Source organism: Eubalaena glacialis, chromosome 6 (genome assembly GCF_028564815.1).
Source record: "Eubalaena glacialis isolate mEubGla1 chromosome 6, mEubGla1.1.hap2.+ XY, whole genome shotgun sequence".
Classification (NCBI taxonomy): Eukaryota; Metazoa; Chordata; class Mammalia; order Artiodactyla; family Balaenidae; genus Eubalaena; species Eubalaena glacialis.
Window position 1 is genome coordinate 1543715 of NC_083721.1, and position 14505 is coordinate 1558219.

The 14505-nt window shown below is 47.7% G+C and overlaps 1 protein-coding gene across 4 annotated transcripts in view; it reads left to right on the forward strand.

The window, feature by feature from the left end:
- Window positions 1-14505, forward strand: part of ITGB2 (integrin subunit beta 2) — a 35823-nt gene that overhangs the window by 336 nt on the left and 20982 nt on the right. The window contains exons 2-3 of one of the 4 annotated variants that reach the window (XM_061193828.1): window positions 6914-6978; window positions 8489-8651. The gene's annotated coding sequence lies outside the window, so the exon portion shown is untranslated. The other 3 variants (XM_061193830.1, XM_061193832.1, XM_061193829.1) reach the window with 3 other exon arrangements.

Consider the following 14505-nt stretch of genomic DNA (forward strand, 5'->3'; position numbering starts at 1 on the left):
TCCACGATGGCAAGGGGAGGGCATCTCTTCCTCTTTTCTACACTCACCTGGCTGCCTCCTGCCCGCCCCACCCCCCAGGCCTGGCACACTTTGGGGTATCCCTCCTCATCCTGCTTTATATCACCATGACATGCTTGCCTTCTGAGCCAGGTCATGATGTTCCAGAGGGCACGGCAATGCACCCTCTGGGCGTCCAGCTCAGTGTCCCGCCCAGGCCCTGGAGTCCTCAATGAACACCTGGTGAAATAAAGTCAATTTTCTGGAAGGTGGAGGTGAAAGTGACTGCAAGTGGAATTTCTCGGCTGACTTAGGGGAGAAGATTATTCCCAGAATCCTGCCCCAAAAGCTCACTCCTCCCTGGCTTCAGTTTTCTTCGAGATGCAAAACCCTGTCCCTCTCGGTCACTCCCCACAAAGGCCTGTGATGTCCTCTGTTTCACGTTCTCATTCCCAGAACTCCCTGTCTGCCTTCTTGCCGCCGGCGTTTCAACTATTTCATGAATTCCCAAGAATGGATGCACCAGGGTTTGCCGAGGCCATTTCCCTGGTACTAGATGAGATTTAATGACATTTCATACAAATACTGCCCCATAAAGACACAGACACTTCAGAAGCCCTGGTGGGTATCGTTCCTGGTGGGTGCTGCTGAGCCAAATGGGGTGCACACTATGCACCTAAATACAGGATGCCACCCCCCCATTTCCCCCCACTCTTTAATTCACCTTGTAGATTTTGTCCCTGTGATGGCTGGGAGAAGGATTCTCATTGCAGTTCTGATGGTAATCTCCCCAGAGGCTGGAGTCTCTGTTTTGCTGGCCTTCTCAGCACAATGCCTGAGAATCATTCATGTTGTTGGGTCTCTAATGTTTGCATTTAATGCTATAAATTTCCCTCTACACCTTGCTTTAGCTACATCCTACAAATACGGTATGTTGTGTTTCATTTCATTCCGTCCAAAATATTTTCTAATTTCCCTTGAGGCTCTGTTTGATCCATGGATTATTTAGAAGTACGTTGTTTCTTAGGAGATTTCTTCTATGTCTTTCTGTTGCTTATTTTCTGGTTTAATTCCATTATGGCTACAGAACATATCGTGCACGATTTCAATTCTCTTCAATGTGTTCTGGTTTATCTTATGGCCCAGGACACAGTCTTCCTTGGTGACCGTGTTGTGGGCCCCTTGTGCTGCTGCTGGGTGGAATGTCTTTCGGGTCCAGTTGGTCAGTGGTGCTTTTTAGGTCTTCTGTGTACTTGCTGATCTTGTGTCTAATTTTTAAAAAATTGATTACTGGGAAAGGAGTATTGAAGGCTCCAGCTGTCATTGTCTATTTCTCCTTTTAGTTCTTTCAGATTTTGCTTCATGTATTTTGATGTTCTGTCGTTAGATGTATGCACATTTACAATTGTTGTATCGTCTTGTTGAATAGACCCTTTCATCATTAAGTCAAGCCCCAACATATACCTGGTAATTTGCATTGTTGTGAAGTCTACTTTGCTTGATATTAACACAGTCATTCTATTTTTCTTTTTATTAGTGCTTGTATGGTATATCTTCCCCATCCGTCTTCTTTTTACCTACCTATATTATCATATTTAAAGTGTGTTTCTTATAGGCAGCATATAGTTGGGTCATATTTTTAGAAATTCCACCTGCTAGTATCTGTCTTACAGTTGGTGTATTTAGATCATTTATACAATGTAATTATTGAAATTGTTGGATTTAGGTCTATTGTTCAAATTTTTGTTTTCTGTTTGCTCCCTTTGGTTTTCACTTTTCTATTTCCGTTTCCTGCTTTCTTTTGGATTGTATCAGTGTTTTTAGTATTGCATTTTAATTTATCGGTTGGTTTTTTTAACTATATCTTTTTATATAGGTTTTTCAGTGGTTGCTGGAGGAATTGCAATATATATACTAAACACCTCATTGTCTACTTAAAATGAACATTTTACCATTTCAAGTGAAATGAAGTGGAACTTTAAAACTGTGTATGTCCCTTCACTGTTCTCCTTTTATGTTGGAGCTGCCACATATTTTACATCTACATACATTGAAAATCCCACCAGACAATGTTGTCATTTTTACCATCAACATATTGCAAAGACCTTAAGAGGGAAAATAGCGTAGTAACCCTCTATTTTCCATTTCTGTTGTTTTTTCTTCATTTCTAAGATTCCCAGTTTTCCTATGGTATCATTTCCCTCCTGAAATCTTAAGATTTCTTTTAGAGTTGTCTGCTGGGGACTAATTTTCTTACTGTCCCTTCATCTGCGAGTGCCTTTTTTTTTTTTTTTTTTTTGGCCACACTGCATGGCAAGTGGGATCTTAGTTCCCCAACCAGGGGTTGAACCCTCGCCTCCTGCAGTGGAAGCTCAGAGTCTTAACCACTGGACTGTAAGGGAAGTCCCGAGAATGTTTTTATTTCCCCTTCATTGATGGGAATAATTTTGTGGGAACAGAATTGAGAGCTGGCAGTTCTTTCCTTTGAGCACTTTATACAGGTTGTTCCATTGTCTTCTGACCTCTGTGGATTCTGATGGGAAATTTAATGTTTTTCAAATGGTTCTTCCTCTATATGTGATGTGTCATTTTTCTCTGGATGCTTTCAGGACATTTTTCTTTATCTTTGGTTTTCAGCAGTCTAAGTATGGTGTGTATAGGCTTGATTTTCTTCAAGTTTATCCTATTTGAGATTCACTGAGATTCTTTAATCTGTAAATTTATATTTTTCATCAAATTTGGGAAGTTTTCAGCCATTATTTTTTGAAATACTTTTTCTGGGTCAACCCATTACGCCTCTCATCCTGGGGCTCCAATGGCAACAAATGTTAGATCTCTTGATGTTATTCCACAGGTCCCCAGGCTCTGTTCATTTTTTGTCAATCTTTTTTTCTCTTTGTCATTAATATTGGATAATTTCTATTGGTCCTCAAGTTCACTCACTCTTTCTTCTGTCTTCACCACTCTCCTATTAAGCCCACTCAGTGAATTTTTTATTTCTGTAATCATATTTTTAATTTTAATACCCATTTGGTTCTTTTTTATAGCTTTTATATCTCTGCTGAAAATTTTTACCTTTGCATTTGTTTCAAGGGTTTTTTCCTTACTTAATGGAGCACATTTTAAATAATTGATTTAAATGCTTTATGTGATAATTTCAACATTTGGATCATCTCAGAGTTGGCATCTATTAATTGTTTTTTTTCTCTTACAAATTCTTGAGATTTTCTTTGTTGTTATTGTTGTTTGAGTACTTTTGGATTGTGTCTTGGACATTTTAGATATTATTTAATGAGACTCTGGATCCTATCAAAATCTTCTCCAATGTTCTCCAACATTTCTCTCTCTCTCTCTTTTTTTTTTTTTTTCTGGCCATCAACCTGGTTGGGTCAGACCACAAGTTCAGACCTGCCTCCTGTGGGTTGTGGTTCCAATGTGAGTTTAGTTTTCAAAGTCTCTGCTGTGTTATTTGGATCCATCTTGCACTTGCATCCCCCTGGTCCAGTTTTCAACTTTGGCAGTGGTCTACACCACGATTCAATTCTCAAAGCCTTTGACATGGTATTTGGGTCATTTCCACATATGTCCAGCTCAGAGGTGAGTCTGGAACTTCATATAAAGCTTTATAGGGGACTTCCCTGGTGGTGCAGTGGTTAAGAATCCGCCTTCCAATGCAGGGGTTGCAGGTTCGATCCCTGGTCAGGGAACTAGATCCCATATGCATCCCCCAACTAAGATTTTGCATGCCGCAACTAACTAGCCTGAGAGCCGCAACTAAGGAGCGGGCCTGCCACAACTAAGACCTGGCGCACCCAAAATAAATAAATAAATTTTTTTAAAAAAGGCTCTGCAGGGTCTCTTTCTTAATCTCCTTTTTATTAATTTCTCTGATGCTCTCTGGCTTCCCGAGTCTTCCTTTCCGGGTCCTCTGGCTATAAAGCAGGAATTTTAGCCTCCTGCACTGTCACATGCTTCCTGTGCCTAGATCCACCTCTGGGTGAAAGTGACGATTACAATAGCTTCTGCCGCTATAGTTGCTGCTACCACCATCTTGGGAGTGCGGCTTTGGGACAGAAATTTGTCTCTGGGGCAAGACCAGGAAAAAGAAAATGAAATAGGGCATTTCTCTCACTCTCTGTCTTTCAGGGCATTGCTCCTCCCAGCCCACTGACCAGAAAGGAGGGGTTCTCTTGGCTGTGCTCACTGTGCTGTCCTGGGGTGCAGGCTACCTTGAATCTAATGCAGGGGATGTAGGGGGACAAGACATTTGCTACCATATCAGCCTTTCATCAGGTTTTGATTTCTCACCCCAGTCTGTCTAGAAAGTTGCTTTATTTTATTCTGTGTGATATTTTTAGCTCTGGTCAGTGTAACGGTGGAGTGCAGTGTGCTTACTCTGTCTTAGCTGGGACTGGAAGATGTTGGTGCTTTTTCTTCTTATTCTTAATTTCAATTCATTTTTTACAGCTTCATTAAGATAGAATTTGAATGCCAATATCCACTCATATTAAGTGTACAATTTAATGATAATGATTTTTAGCTGAATTTACAGATTTGTGCAATCATCACCACAATCTATTTTTAGAGCATTTCCATTACCCCCAAAAGATCCTCACGCTCATTTGCAGTCACTCCCTGTTAGTTCCTTTTTTAATTTTTTTTGAATTTTATTTTATTTACTTTTCTATACAGCAGGTTCTTATTAGTTACCCATTTTATACATATTAGTGTATATATGTCAATCCCAATCTCCCAACCCATTAGTTCCTTTTCAAAAAAGAAAATAGATTATCTCAAGACTACAGAAAAGGGTGGAGATCAGCATCACCAACAGCCTTGTACCCACCATCCAACTTCATCAAATCTTAATATCTTGCTTTAGTTTGCCCAGAATTTTTTCTTCTTTCTTCCTCATAAAACTTAAAAACATAAAATTGAAGCCCTCTACATACCTCTGGCAGGACCACTACTTTCTCCACCTTCAGAGGTAGCCACTACCCTGAACGCGGGTTGGGGAGTACAGGGGTGTTTTTCCTGTAACCACGGGTGGTATAATAGGAAGCCCCCTTTTGCAATTTGCCTTTAAAAATAACCTCAGTGTTACGGTTTTGGGCGTGTCATGTGGACACATAGAGCTCCAGATCCATATTTTAATTGCTGCTTTTGTGCATGAAGGCCACAAGGTATCTATTTATGCCATGTTGGGTTTGTTTCCAGTTTCTTGGGGTGCTGGGTTTTTCTTTAATGTTATTCTTTGGTTAGCACCTACTGTTATTACATTGTGTCTGTGAATTTGGCCTCCTTATGATTTCTGTGCTTTAGAAGATGTTGAGATTTCCTTTGTGGCTTAATAAATGATCTGTTATTATTGTCCCTCATGTTTTAACTTTACTGTGTACAAGGTAAGGAGAAAGCGTTATATTCCTCAAATTCTCCATAGACCTGGTTTTCTATTTGATCTGTTCATTTCTGAGACAGGTATATTAAAGATGTTTGCTACGTTTGTGGCTGTGTCCGTTTGCGGCTGTGTCCGTTTGCTTATGTATTCGTCAGTTTTTGGTTTTTATATATTGTGGTGATTTTGTTCCGTATATAAAGATTCATGACTGCTAAACTTTCTTTGTGGATTGGAACTTTCATTACATACATCTTTCTTTATTCGTTTAATGCTTTTTGCCTTGAATTATATCTTTTAATATTATCTCTATATTATATTTTTAGTATTTTCTAGCACGTGCTATGTAAGTTTTCCAATACTTTATTTTCAGCCTTCAGTGTCACTTTTTTAAATTTTTTTTATTTTTTATTTATTTTTTTAATTAATTTATTTATTTTTGCTGTGTTGGGCCTTCGCTTCCGTGCGAGGGCCTTCCCTAGCTGCGGCGAGGGGGGCCACTCCTCATCGCGGTGCGCGGGCCCCTCACCATCGCGGCCTCTGTTGTTGCGGAGCACAGGCTCCAGACGCGCAGGCTCAGTAGTTGTGGCTCACGGGCCCAGTTGCTCCGCGGCACGTGGGATCCTCCCAGACCAGGGCCCGAACCCGCGTCCCCCGCACTGGCAAGCAGACTCCCAACCACTGCGCCACCAGGGAAGCCCCAGTGTCACTTTTAACAGTTTATCTGATAGGCGGCATTTTTTTCTTTTTAACTGTGGTAAAATACATATAACATAAATTTAACCATTTAAACATCTTTACCATTTTTAAGTGTAAAGTTCAGTATTATTAAGTATATTCACACTGTTGTGCAACTAACCTCTGGAACTTTTTCATCTTGCAAAACTGAAACTTTATCCCCATTAAACAAATTTACACTTCTGTTTAAAGTTAGAAAAAATATTTTTACTATAGAAAATCTCACACCTATACAAAGTAGATGGAAGAGTTTAATGAACCCATGTGTCCTCGACATCTGCTTCAACAATTATCAATTTGTGGCCAATCTTGTTTTATTTATATCCCTACCCAGTCTCCCCTACCCACCCCACCCCTGATTATTTGGAAGCAAATCTGAAACATCCTGTCATGTCCTGTGCAAATATCTTAACATGAGACTCTAAAAGGTGACGATTCTTTAACATAATCACAAAACCTTTAACACGTCCAAAATGTTAACAGTAATTTGTTAATGTCCTGTGGTCCGCGCGCTGTGACTGGTTGATATTCTCTCCCATCTCTTGTTTCGGGTTCCCACACCTCCTCCCCTCTTGCAACCTGCTCTTCATCTTGGGGGCTTCTCTCCAGCCTGGATTTTGCTCACTGCATCCCTGCCAGACCATTAACCCAGCCCTCTGTCCCCATTGCTCCTATGTACTGGGAGGTGAAGTGTTGACCTGATTCGGGTTCAAGAGTAAAAGTTGTGATTTTTATGTTATTTACTTTATGATTAACTTACTTCCTATTGCTGTTTTCTCCAAGGCCTAGGACAGCAAGCAACTTGTGTCTGTGAGCGGAGCGTGTCCTCGCGGTGTCACAGCCATCTGGTGAGTCACCAGGGGGCGTGATTCGGGGACATTCTCAATCTCTCCTTCCTTTTTTTGTTGTATTTTCGGGAATAGTTCCATAAAGAGGAAGTTCCCTTGATAGAGAACATATAATTGGAGTTTTTTCTATTTTTAAAACTCATCAGGACTATATTTGAGGAAGGTGACCCCTTCACAGGTCCTGTGACCCTGGAACTCTGGATTCTCCGGAACTTCTGAAATCATCGCTGATAACTTATTGTGTGTTTTTAATTCACAATCCTTTCTTGTTTGTTCTGTTTCCCTTGCCTTAAAAAAAGGATTTTTCGTATTTTCTTCTTTTTCAGATGTATACTTCCTATTTCTATCCTTTAGGAGAGTTTTAATTGTTGTCACATATAAAATTAAATATTTCCTGGCAAAGTGTCCATTGATGGGTATCAGAAACTGCAGCACGCCCCCCTGCTCATCTGTTCTGCTCCTCTAGGATTTTTGTTTCAAATTGTTAGTATTTTTACCTCTGTTTTAAAATCAACAATTACTTAGGCTTAACAATTTTTCCTTATTTCTTTGGTCACCTTTGCCTCAGCGACCCTTGGATTCCTCTTGGATTTCTTCATCTGTCTGTCTTCATTTCGGGAGTGCATCTTCCAAATAGATTTTAGGGTAGTTATGTATCTGAGCCCTGGCTCATCTGAAGACTCTGCTTTCTGTTTGTTTGTGGATGTAATCAGTGTCTCCTCTTCTGCTTCCCTTCCTCCCCATCCTAACCCTCCCCTTCCCTCGTTCTCCCTCTCTGTCTGTCTCTGTCTCTCTCTGAATCTGTCCTGCTTTCTTTCTATCACTAATGTTCTGTGATGGCATCACAACTTAACCAGTTTCGGGACCTTTGTTCTTCCTCCCAAGCCATGCAGCAGCCTCTTCATCTGGGTCCTCTCTCTCGGAATTCTCTTCTGTTGTCGGAGTCTCTCCCCTCTCTGTTTACTGTTCTCTCCGGGAATTCCTGTGGGCAGCGCAGGGCAGATGGACTTGCCTCTCCCCTGTCCCATTGTCCTCCCAAGCTGATGCCCTCATCCTGCCCTCCAGCTGATTTGCTCTCCAGCTTCTTATTCTGCCCTTTGGTCCGTGTGATGCTTTTTTGTTTCCGTGACCCAAGTTTGACTCCCCAGTGCCTGTCTGCTTCTTCTTCGGGGGGCGCACGCTCCCCTCCCGCGCGCTCAGTCTGCGGGCCGGCTCCCTTCCTGGGGTGAAACTTCCTGGGCACTGCCCTCCGGGGTGTTCTGTCCCCTGCGGGGCACGGCCAGCCCCTCGGCCCGTGGGGGCGCCCCATGGTGCCACCAGAGGCCCTGTTCCCACTCCGTCCTCCCTGCACGCTGTTCCACTTCCAGCTGTGAGCGTGTGTGACGGATGGTGTGTTCCCATTGTGTGTTGCTCCTCTGACAGCCCTCTGTCGGGGGCCCCGTAGGCAGAGGGACTGAGGTTGGGAGGGACGCGTGTGGTGCAATCAGCCACATGTAACTACTTCCTCCAGTTCCTGACTTAGAACAGGAAGCATCGTGCCTTCACCAGCGGGGTCTCGGGCGGGCCGGTGTCTTCCCACACCCGCTGCAGCACCAGCCTGGTGAAGAGTGGAGCCGAAGCCCCCGCCAGCCCAGCCAGGACCACCCCTGCTGAGACCTCCAGGGCATCGGCGGGTGAGTGGACAGAGGCCCCTCTGTGTCCGGGCTGGTTCCTCTGAAGGGGAGCACCTCAGCCCTGAGGCTCTTCCCCCGGCCGTGGCTGCTGCCTTTCCCAAGGCAGGCAGCTCCAAGGGGCCCAGCCTGCAGAGGCCCTGGTGGCCCTGGTCTGTGTCAAACACCCTGGGATCGTCCACTCTAGGCCCCCTGAGCTGAGGTCCGGCAAGGGGAAGTGCTGAGCCCACCATGGACAGAGCTAGTGGCGGGGTGATGGGAGGGATGTAACCAAGGAGATGGGACCAGCATGGCGGGAGGATGCACTCAGACCCCAGCCTCGACTCCCCGGGTGAGGGTCCCTCAACAAGCCCCAGGCACTTGCTGAGCCCCCAATGCAGGGGCTGCGAGGCCCGGCAGAGCCAGGAGGAGGCTGGGGGACAGGCAAGACCCCCGTCTGGTGGGTACGGGGCTGGCACGGCCAGGCTGTGCAGGAGGGTCCCTGGGCCTCCCCAGCTGCGCCTTCCTCTTCCTGCTTGAGCGGGTCCCGTTCTGTCTTCACAGCTCCGTGGTTGCCGGGGTGGTTCTGTCCTCCAGCAGTGTGTGTGTGTGTGTGTCTGTGTGTGTGTGTGTATGTGTGTCTGTATGTGTCTGTGTGTGTGTATGTGTGTCTGTGTGTGTGTCTGTGTGTATGTGTGTGTGTGTGTGTCTGTGTGTGTCTGTGTGTGTCTGTGTGTGTGTCTGTGTGTGTATGTGTGTGTGTGTGCACGGTACATTGTCTCGGGGGTGGGTCTGCTGCTTCTCTCGGACTCTCGAAGGTTCACCAGCTCTGGCCTAACGATGTGAAAACGTTGGCTGACAGTTAAGCTTTAGGGGGTCAGGCATTGGGTGTGTGACCTAAACCTCCCACAGCCAGGCCCCTGGAGGCCTGTCCCCTTAGGAGTCAGGGGACTGGAGCCCGAGGACCCGGACAAGCGCTGGGAGAGGGGACTCAAGGCTGCCCCAGGGCTTTGTCCCGACGGGAATGAATCGAGACATTTCTCGAGGGGCTCGGCCCGGCAGCCAGACACCGCTCCACCAGCCTCGGGTTTCTCAGCTGAAATCTGCGTGGATTTGTCTGCCTGCGGCTGTCAGCTTGCACTGTGCCGGTCACGGTCACCTCCTGGAGATTTCACGAGGGAAGACACCCCAGACAGCCAGGGGCCCTGCAGAAGCTCAGCAGAGGCGGCACCACTGTCCAGGGGAGGGGAGAGGCCTGCCCTGCCTGCACCCTGGCAAGATGGGCAGGAGATAGGCCGGCTGCTGGGCCTCCCACCTGCGAAATGGGCCGGTATTGACACTCCAGCTGACTCTATATCAAATTGTAATTCAAAACTCACTTCCCTGGAGGGGGCGGAGGTGTGGGCCTGCGTCCACAGGGTCCCGCGGGTTCAGCTCAGGCCGAGCTCCGCCGGTTACAGGGCTGTGGAGAGGCGTCCGCCCCACGAATGGGGCAGCACGGAGCCCGCGGTGGCCTCTCCTGACTCAGCCCCGCCAGCTCTAGGAAGAGTCCTGGGTGGCAGGGTCCGGCGGCCACCGCGAGCGGCCCACGGTCCCGCCTGAGCCCACGTTGTGGGACAGCTGCCGGCAGTTAATAACTGTGTCCCCAGCTGAGAAGCCCCATCCGGTGCTCCCCGCCAGCACTAGGCAGTCTCCTGGTGACGCCCCGGTGACACCACCAGGCGGGCAGGGCTGGGATGCTAGTGTGGTCACTGTCTGTTTCCCTTTGCGCAAACTGGACCTAACATGGGGTGTTGGTTCTGTCGTCACCTCACCCAGACCTGCCCGAGCGGGGAGCTGAGGCCCCCAGGGAGCAAGCGGCTGGCGGGGGAAGGTGCCGAGACCCACCTGTCCCAGCCGTGCTGCCACGTGTCACCTGCCTGGCCGCTGGGGCCCCGTCCCCCGTCAGGCTGGTGGAGTCCACGTTCAGCCGTAGCAGCGGGCGGGGTCCCCAGGCCGCTCAGAAAGAGCCCCTGCCTTCCCCCTCCGGGCAGGGTAGCCCATGTAGAGGGGAGTCCTCGGTGGGCCTGGGGGTTTCCAGTCTCTCCCACCGCTGACGAGTGGGTGTCTTGGTGACATGGCAGGTGCAGTCAAGTCCCCGAGCTGCCAGCCTGTGACCCGGGCAGGCCTTCCTGCCTGGTCCAAGGTCCCCCCCACCAAAAGCCGGGGGTGTCCAGGCGGCTCACCCTCCCAGCAGTCGAGCAGCAGGGCCGGGGGTGCCAGGGAGCCAGCAGACCCTGGCTTCCGCGTGAGCGCTGGCACGGTCCCCGCTCAGCACGGCACCCCCCGCAGCCCGGGTCTGAAACCGTGTCACGCAGGCTCAGCGGTGGGGCGCCACCACCGCAGGGCTCTGGTGGCGGTGGAGAGAAACAGGAGCCGGGTACCCTCACTGCCTCTGAAACACACGGAGCAGGAAAGCACGGCTCTGCCTGCTCACCTCGAAGTGGTGTTAAAAAACACCTCTAGCAGCTTCCCCTGAACCTGGGGTGCTCATGCTGGGGTCTGTACTAGTGCGGGCTCCCCAGAGAGACAGAACCAATAGGATGTGTACACGTGTGCCTGTGTGTGTGTGTGTACAGAGGCAGAGATTCATTTCGGGGCTTGTACAATTGTGGAGGCTGGCAAACCCCAAATCTGCAGGGCGGGCTGGAGACCCAGAGGAGAGGCGACATTGCAGCTCAAGCCCAAAGGCCATCTGGAGGCAGAGGTCTCCCCTTCTTGGGGGACATCAGTCTTTTCTTTAAGGCCTTCAACTGGTTGGATGAGGCCCGCCCACATCATGGAGGGCCGTGTGCTTTACTCAGAGCCCACTGATGTCATGTTGAACTCATCTAAGAAACACCTTTGCAGCAAACATCCAGACCAGGGTTTGAGCAAACATCTGGGTACCACAGCCCAGCGGAGTTGGCACGTGAAATTCACCATCACAGCACCCTTGGCTCTCTGTGACAAGGGAGGAAACTGAGGTCCAGAAGGGGAAGTCACCCGTCCACACTCACTCGGCAGCTGGGCGTAGACTTGAGCGTGTCAGCCCTAGGGTCAGGCTGACGTGGGCCCCGGTCCTGGCGTCTGTCCTGGCTGTGTGGCTGAGGGCCTGACCCTCTCAGAGCCCTCCCTAGGAACAGGGAGCAGGTTTGGTCCACCCCCAAGGCAGCTGCGGGCGAATTGAGGCTGTGAGTGCAGAGTGTAGCCAGGCCAGCAGGGTGGCTGCCGTAGGCAGTGCCCTGCCCTGGTCCTCTGGGATTGGGGGTCCTGAGTGGCTGTCCAGGCAGGGACCGCCACCCACTAGCTGAGGCTCCCTTGAGGACTGACCATGTCTGCCGTGGTCCCCAGCGCTGTGGCCCAACCTTGCACAGCCACTGCCCTCTTCCCAGGAGTCGTCACAGAGCAAGTCGCGGCCCCTTTCCCATTGGCAGATGTGGGGTCAGGCCCCTCGGATGCTCAGATCTGGCCAGTCTGAGATGCAGAGGCCTCCGCACCCATGTGGCCTGATTCCGCTGCTCCGGGAAGCTTCCGGAGGGAAGGTCGTCTGGGTGTGTCGCACCCTGGGCTGCAGCCAGAAGTAGTTGGAAGGGTTCCCTGCTGGCTGAGGAGCTAAGGTCAGGGATTGAGGTCAGCCTCCTTGACGGACGAGACCTCACCGAGCCAGGGCTCCTGCCTGACGGGCCTCCGTGGGCACGGGGCAGGCCTTCTCTCACAGTGCTCCAGGGGCTGGGGGCACACAGAAAGGCAGCCCCTCGGGAGCCGTGCTTCCACCAATTTATTTTTTTTTGTAAACGTATTTCATTTGTATATGGTTACAAAAGACAAAACAAATGCTTTATAATTTGTTGCAAGTTGGAAGCATCCGACAGTGGTCTGGAGGCCCTTGCTGAACACCTAGTGATGAAAACCCACCAGTTCATTTTTAAATAGTGTGGGTGTGGCCATGCGTTGGTGTCTGCAGCAGTGGGGCTTTCGGGTGTGATGGGAATCTGGGAGAGGTGTGGGGTGTGGAGGTGCCCTAAGGTCTTGGCAGAGGTCAGAATCCTAGAATCCCGGAGAGCAGTGCCCAGGGCCAGACAGGCAGCACTTGTTCAGTGAATGAATGAGTGAGCAAACGAGCTATGAGCAGATGTCCCAGCAGGGGGTCACTGTCCTCAGAAGTGTCAGCAGTGGGAACAGAGAAACTGACCACTTTAGGAATCTAGAGACATTTCCAAGCAATTCCTCAACCACCACGATATTCAGATTTTCTTAAATGTATGAATTTTAAAAAAAATCATTATATATATTTATTGTAGAAGGTTTGGAAAATACAAACCAGAATAATGAAGAAAATTGAAAATACTTATAATGCCACCACACAGAAGAAACATGGCCTATTTTGGTTATTTACATTTATTGTTTTCCCACACAGCGACTTTTGATTGTAAAAATTGAGCTGCGAGCAGCCGTTCACACATTTTCATGCCATGTAGGTTCCGCTGGGTGGGCCTCAGGGATGTTAAAAACAGTGTCCAGTTTGACAGCTAGACCAGGAATCTAGACATTTTGATTACAATACCCAATTATCAGCCAGAGCAACCTTTTCAAATGTTTGGCCACAAGCTGCATTTCTTCTTTTGTGAATTACCTGTTCACAAGATCCTTTTCTATGGGGTATTTGCCTTTTTGTTATTATTTCTAAAATCTCCTTGGACACAAAGATTACCATTCACCTTCTGCATGAGACAGATACTAAATATTTTCATCTATTCAATTTTTTATGTACAAAATTTGTTTTTAGAGCCTGTCTTCTTTTTATTTATTTAATTTATTCAAGTGTAGTTGATTTACCATGTTTCAGGTGTACAGCAAAGTGATTCAGTTTCATATATATATATTCTTTTTCAGTTTCTTTTGCATTATAGGTTATTACAGCTATCGAATATAGTTCCCTGTGCTATACAGTAGGTCCTTGTTGTTCATCTATTTTATACAGAATAGTGTGTATATGTTAATCCCAAACTCCTAATTTATCCCTTCCCCCTTTCCCCTTTTAAACCATCAATTTGTTTTCTATATCTGTGAGTCTGTTTCTGTTTTGTAAATTAGTTCATTTGTATCAATTTTTAGATTCCAAATATAAGTGATATCATATGCTATTTGTCTTTCTTTGACTTACTTCACTTCGTATAGTAATTTTGTAGGTCCTTCCATGTTGCTGCAAATGGCATTATTTCATTCTTTTTTATGGCTGAGTAGTGTTCCACTGTATATATGTACCACATCTTCTTTATCCATTCCTCTGTTGATGGACACTTAGGTTGCTTCCACGTCTTGGCTATTGTGAATAGTGCTGCTATGAACACTGGGGTGCATGTATCTTTTCGAATTAGAGTTTTCATCTTAGAGTCTATCTTCTTCTTTTTTTTTGATATTTATTTATTTATTTATTTGGCTGCACTGGGTCTTAGTTGCGGCATGCGTGCAAGATCTAGTTCCCTGACCAGGGATCGAACCCAGGCCCCCTCTATTGGGAGCGCAGGGTCTTAACCACTGGACCACCAGGGAAGTCTGAGTCTATCTTCTTGGTATTTTCTCCCTTAGTTTTTACGCTCAGTGTCCTTACTCTGAGATACACATTCTTCTATTCCTTTTATCATTTTATTTCCTAGACCTGGGTTTACGGGTCCCATGGTGTGAAGGGGGCACTGCCACGGCACGTGGCCTCCCGGGCACGTACTCTGCCTGGTGCCTTTGAGGCCGGAGTGACGCTGCTCGCTTCCCTTCCCCCGGCCACCGGCCCGAGGGCCAGGGTCACACCGACTCTGTCCCCGAAGCTTCTGGATGCGTTTTACAGGCCAGTGCATAGCTC